The sequence below is a fragment of the Vitis riparia genome, chromosome 3 (assembly GCF_004353265.1).
Source record: "Vitis riparia cultivar Riparia Gloire de Montpellier isolate 1030 chromosome 3, EGFV_Vit.rip_1.0, whole genome shotgun sequence".
In the NCBI taxonomy this organism is placed as follows: Eukaryota; Viridiplantae; Streptophyta; class Magnoliopsida; order Vitales; family Vitaceae; genus Vitis; species Vitis riparia.
The window spans coordinates 3,454,767-3,460,894 of NC_048433.1; the positions used below are offsets into that span (position 1 = coordinate 3,454,767).

General features: G+C 41.4%; 1 long non-coding RNA gene across 1 annotated transcript; it reads left to right on the forward strand.

The window, feature by feature from the left end:
- The first annotated feature begins 4,926 nt into the window (after positions 1–4,926).
- On the forward strand, positions 4,927–5,347 carry LOC117911811. The gene is made up of 2 exons (XR_004650936.1): positions 4,927–5,021; positions 5,111–5,347. It is a non-coding gene; the product is annotated as an uncharacterized LOC117911811 (long non-coding RNA).
- The last annotated feature ends 781 nt before the right edge of the window (positions 5,348–6,128 follow it).

Below are 6,128 nucleotides of genomic sequence, written 5' to 3' on the forward strand. Positions count from 1 at the left end.
TTGCCCAAAAAAAATATCCCTTTCATGCACTATCCACTGTTTATAATTTCATTTCCAAAATTACCCCTCCAGCCTTCCATGTCAGCAGCCATCTCCCTCTCCATGTCACCACGGAAGTTGTGCTTTTAAGCACCCATGGTTATCATACCCATACGAGCCTATATCATCTTGAACAACCTGAAGATTTCTTGGTGGAGAAGACTACATGCTGCAGGTGGCCTCATATGCTTGGATTTGGGTGTCTTGGTGAGAGGGAAAGAACCCTGGTTGATTCCTGATTGAAATGGGTCAGATCTAGGAACAACGATCTTCAATGGCGGGTTCGCCCTTAACATGCCTGCACAAAGCATTTGAAGGTGTGTTGGTTTGTTGGTGAAATCTAACTTTTCTCCCCCCTTCTGAGTGTACTTCAATTATAAATTTGGAAAAACTAACAAAGAGAGATTCTAAGAATGAATTAAAAAAAATGACCTTATATTGTCAGGGTGCCTGCAACTACTCCCCAATGGGCTGAGAACACTATGTAAAAAAGAGAAATCAAAATCCTGACCTTATAAGTAATTTAATCATGGTAATGAACAAGAAGTAAAGGATATTTGAAGCTCCAAACTTCACTTGAATTTCCTTACAAGACCAAGGAACAGATACTTCAAATTTAAAGCTAAGATGATGATGAGCCAATTATGGAATTTCTTCATCCACTTGTGGATTATCAATAATTTACAGAAAATGGGTCTGGTTTACCTTGACCTACCTTACAATCTAATCATTGTTTTGAAATTCAATGGAATGGTTTCTTGGGACTGTAGCTTAGGTACTACCTTAAGGGCCCTTAGGTACTACCTTAGTGGCCTTGAGTACTACCTTAAGGGACCCTAGGTACTACCTTAAGGCAAACTTGCACTCAAACCACTCCAAAGCCTCGAGTCTTCCTTGGTGACCCTTAGACCATCCAATTATGTGGTTCTCTTCATTCCTCAAGTGCTCCACCAATGGTTTCTTGGGATTGTAGCTTAGGTATACTACCTTAAGGGCCCTTAGGTACTACCTTAGTGGCCTTGAGGTACTACTTAAGGGACCCTAGGTACTACCTTAAGGTAAACTTCAACTCAACCACTCCAAAGCCTCGAGTCTTCCTTGGTTGACCCTTAGACCATCCAATTATGTGGTTCTCTTCATTCCTCAAGTGCTTCACCAATGGTTTCTTGGGACTGTAGCTTAGGTACTACCTTAAGGGCCCTTAGGTACTACCTTAGTGGCCTTAAGGTACTACCTTAAGGGACCCTAGTACTACCTTAAGGTAAACTTCAACTCAACCACTCCAAAGCCTCGAGTCTTCCTTGGTGACCCTTAGACCATCCAATTATGTGGTTCTCTTCAGTGTTGAAGTGATCACCAATGGTTTTCTTGGGACTGTTGCTTAGGTACTACCTTAAGGGCCCTTAGGTACTACCTTAGTGGCCTTGAGGTACTACCTTAAGGGACCCTAGGTACTACCTTAAGGTAAACTTCAACTCAACCACTCCAAAGCCTCGAGTCTTCCTTGGTGACCCTTAGACCATCCAATTATGTGGTTCTCTTCAGTGTTGAAGTGATCCACCAATGGTTTCTTGGGACTGTTGCTTAGGTACTACCTTAAGGGCCCTTAGGTACTACCTTAGTGGCCTTGAGGTACTACCTTAAGGGACCCTAGGTACTACCTTAAGGTAAACTTCAACTCAACCACTCCAAAGCCTCGAGTCTTCCTTGGTGACCCTTAGACCATCCAATTATGTTCTCTTCATTCCTCAAATGCTCCACCAATGGTTTCTTGGGACTGTTGCTTAGGTACTACCTTAAGGGCCCTTAGGTACTACCTTAGTGGCCTTGAGGTACTACCTAAGGGACCCTAGGTACTACCTTAAGGTAAACTTCAACTCAACCACTCCAAAGCCTCGAGTCTTCCTTGGTAACCCTTAGACCATCCAATTATGTGGTTCTCTTCATTCCTCAAGTGCTCCACCAATGGTTTCTTGGGACTGTTGCTTAGGTACTACCTTAAGGGCCCTTAGGTACTACCTTAGTGGCCTTGAGGTACTACCTTAAGGTAAACTTCAACTCAACCACTCCAAAGCCTCGAGTCTTCCTTGGTGACCCTTAGACCATCCAATTATGTGGTTTTCTTCATTCCTCAAGTGCTCCACCAATGGTTTCTTGGGACTGTTGCTTAGGTACTACCTTAAGGGCCCTTAGGTACTACCTTAGTGGCCTTGAGGTACTACCTTAAGGGACCTTAGGTACTACCTTAAGGTAAACTTCAACTCAACCACTCCAAAGCCTCGAGTCTTCCTTGGTGACCCTTAGACCATCCAATTATGTGGTTCTCTTCATTCCTCAAGTGCTCCACCAATGGTTTCTTGGGACTGTTGCTTAGGTACTACCTTAAGGGCCCTTAGGTACTACCTTAGTGGTCTTGAGGTACTACCTTAAGGGACCCTAGGTACTACCTTAAGGTAAACTTGAACTCACCCTCTCCCAAGCATCGGGTCTTCCTTGGTGACTCTTAGACCATCCAATCATGTGGTTCTCTTCATTCCTCAAGTGGTCCACCAATGGTTTTTTGCTACTGTTCCTTAGGTACTACCTTAATGGCCTTTAGGTACTACCTTAGTGGCCTTCAGGTACTACCTTAAGGGCCCCTAGGTACTACCTTACCAAAACTTCAACTCAACCTCTCCCAAGTCTCGGGTCTTCCTTTGTGACCCTTAGACCATGCCATTATATGCTTCTCTTGAGTCCTCAAGTGGTCCACCAATGGTTTTTTGCTACTGTTCCTTAGGTACTACCTTAGTGGCCTTAAGGTACTACCTTAGTGGCCTTGAGGTACTACCTTAAGGGACCCTAGGTACTACCTTACCAAAACTTCAACTCAACCTCTCCCAAGCCTCTGTTCTTCATTTGTGACCCTTAGACCATGCCATTATATGCTTCTCTTGAGTCCTCAAGTGGTCTACCAATGGTTTTTTTCTACTGTTCCTTAGGTACTACCTTAGTGGCCTTAAGGTACTACCTTAGTGGCCTTCAGGTACTACCTTAAGGGAACCTAGGTACTACCTTACCAAAACTTCAACTCAACCTCTCCCAAGCCTCGGGTCTTCATTTGTGACCCTTAGACCATGCTATTATATGCTTCTCTTGAGTCCTCAAGTGGTCCACCAATGGTTTTTTGCTACTGTTCCTTAGGTACTACCTTAGTGGCCTTAAGGGACCCTAGGTACTACCTTAGCTAAACTTCAACTCAACCTCTCCCAAGCCTCTGTTCTTCATTTGTGACCCTTAAACCATGCCATTATATGCTTCTCTTGAGTCCTCAAGTGGTCCACCAATGGTTTTTTGCTACTGTTCCTTAGGTACTACCTTAATGGCCTTTAGGTACTACTTTAGTGGCCTTCAGGTACTACCTTAAGGGCCCCTAGGTACTACCTTACCAAAACTTTAACTCAACCTCTCCCAAGCCTCGGGTCTTCATTTGTGACCCTTAGACCATGTCATTATATGCTTCTCTTGAGTCCTCAAGTGGTCCACCAATGGTTTTTTGCTACTGTTCCTTAGGTACTACCTTAGTGGCCTTGAGGTACTACCTTAAGGGACCCTAGGTACTACCTTAACTAAACTTCAACTCAACCTCTCCCAAGCCTCTGTTCTTCATTTTTGACCCTTAGACCATGCCATTATATGCTTCTCTTGAGTCCTCAAGTGGTCCACCAATGGTTTATTTCTACTGTTCCTTAGGTACTACCTTAGTGGCCTTCAGGTACTACCTTAAGGAACCCTAGGTACTACCTTACCAAAACTTCAACTCAACCTCTCCCAAGCCTCGGGTCTTCCTTTGTGACCCTTAGACCATGCCATTATATGCTTCTCTTGAGTCCTCAAGTGGTCCACCAATGGTTTTTTGCTACTGTTCCTTAGGTACTACCTTAATGGCCTTTAGGTACTACCTTAGTGGCCTTCAGGTACTACCTTAAGGGACCCTAGGTACTACCTTAAGGTAAACTTGAACTCAACCTCTCCGAAGACTCGAGTCTTCTTTAGTGACCTTTAGAGCATCCCATCATGTGGTTCTCTTCATTCATCAAGTGGTCACCAATGGTTTTTTGCTACTGTAGCTTAGGTACTACCTTAAGGGCCCTTAGGTACTACCTTAGTGGCTTTCAGGTACTACCTTAAGGGACCGTAGGTACTACCTTAAGGTAAACTTTAACTCCTTGGATGTAAAATATGTTCTTGTTGTCTTTGGATGTTGGTTTCTTAGTTGTTTTCTGAGATCATCTCGATAAAAAAAATATAATCACTACACTCTAATGTGCTGCCTAGTTTTTAGGTCTTGTTGGATATCCGAGTGATGACATTAATAAGTTCCTGTGGATGGTTCGCATAGGAGGGGGGGTATTCCCTCACATTAAGGAACCTGATTATCTGGTGAGTCGTTGGTTGCTTGTAATATGGATTCTAAGTATGTCTCCTTTGGGTTCTTATTGCTGGTGTATTGTTGGTACACTAGTTTCAAGCTTTGTTCCATTTGAGATTCCAAATATTTGTCTTGATTGGCAATAGACTAACATTTAAGTTGAATCTCACTTGATGGTCTCACATTATTGGTGAATTTGCATTTGGTTGAAAGTTTACTTTTCTTTATGGCTTTATTGTGGTGAATATTGGAAACAGCTTGGATTTGTTTAATTTCCATGGAAGGTCCAAATAGTCCATGAGACATGTCTTTGTAATGTGAGTTAAGAGAATGTTGACTTGTTAGTGTTAGTGTTGGACGGCCCATCCAAATGGCATGTATTTAAACTTGCCATACAGGAATCCTAGAGACATGTCTTTATTTTCCCTATAAAGTCTCATGTCTGTTCTGATTAACTTTCCATGGTTTATAATCAATGAAGGTGTTCACTACTCACCATTGGATGGTTCGGATATACAAATTAAAACCTCCGAAGAACAGGATCCGTGTAAAAACAAAGAAATCAAAATCGGTATGCATGATAAACACCTGTAGATTGTATTCGTTTCTGATTCAGTGCAAAATTACCCACTGACCTTTTGTTGCCTCCTCCCTTTGCAGAAAGCAAGCTCCACAACCAGCTCAAAAAAAAAAATGGAAAAAAAAAAAAAGAAGAATCCCTGGCAATGAAAGGCACTTTCAGAAGATGCTGTCTCCAATCAGTTACTTGTAACCCACATATTTAATATCCAAAACACTAATTCGTTCTCTTAAAAGTAATTTCTACAGCAATTTTATCGTGGTCAATCCCAAACAGGCCTTTATTATGATTTCTATATCCATATCCTCTCTTTTCAATTTCTTCCTTTCATTTTCCCTCTCATGTGGGATGGGTAAACTTTGCACTTCTAAAGTCATCTTTAATGTCTGAACTGAGTGGTATCCTACATAAATATTTTCTACAAACTCAGAATGACCTCAGTGACAAAAGCCAACCCCTTGAAGTAGAGGTATAGAAGTAAATTGCATTCAGAGCTAATTTTGTCCCCTATTTTCAATCAAGTCACAGCTAACAATTTTATATATAGCATTCAAATTGCATTCCACTCCACAGACTATACAACATTCAGATGCAAATTTGTCTTCTTACCCTTCCAGAAAGCCTATATCAACCAATCATTCAAAACTAGGACATACAAATGCCAAAAGTACATAAATAGAATGCCACCTTATGAATCTTCACAGTAAAATTATCAATCTTTTCTTATGTCATTCAACATTGTTTTCATAATTTTCTCACTTTCATACAAGGAGTATATATTCAAAAAACAAAGAAACAGAAAAATCAGTTATATAGGCAAGAAAAGGACTTTCCCCAGTTAGACGAACATTTGTGAATAAGATTGATTGGACAGAGTTTCTACTGGATATGAGGTAGTTGGCTGAAGAAGAGAAAAATTGATCACTGATGTCTGCACACTTTCTTTGAGCATAGAAACTCCCAAGCTTAATTAATCTTCCAAACCATCGATCAAATAACTATTCTAAGTGAGACCGTGGAAAGGGCATCTCAGCAAAAAAAATCCAACAACAAATTTTACTATACAGGAGCTATATTTTATTCCAAAAGGAGACAGTC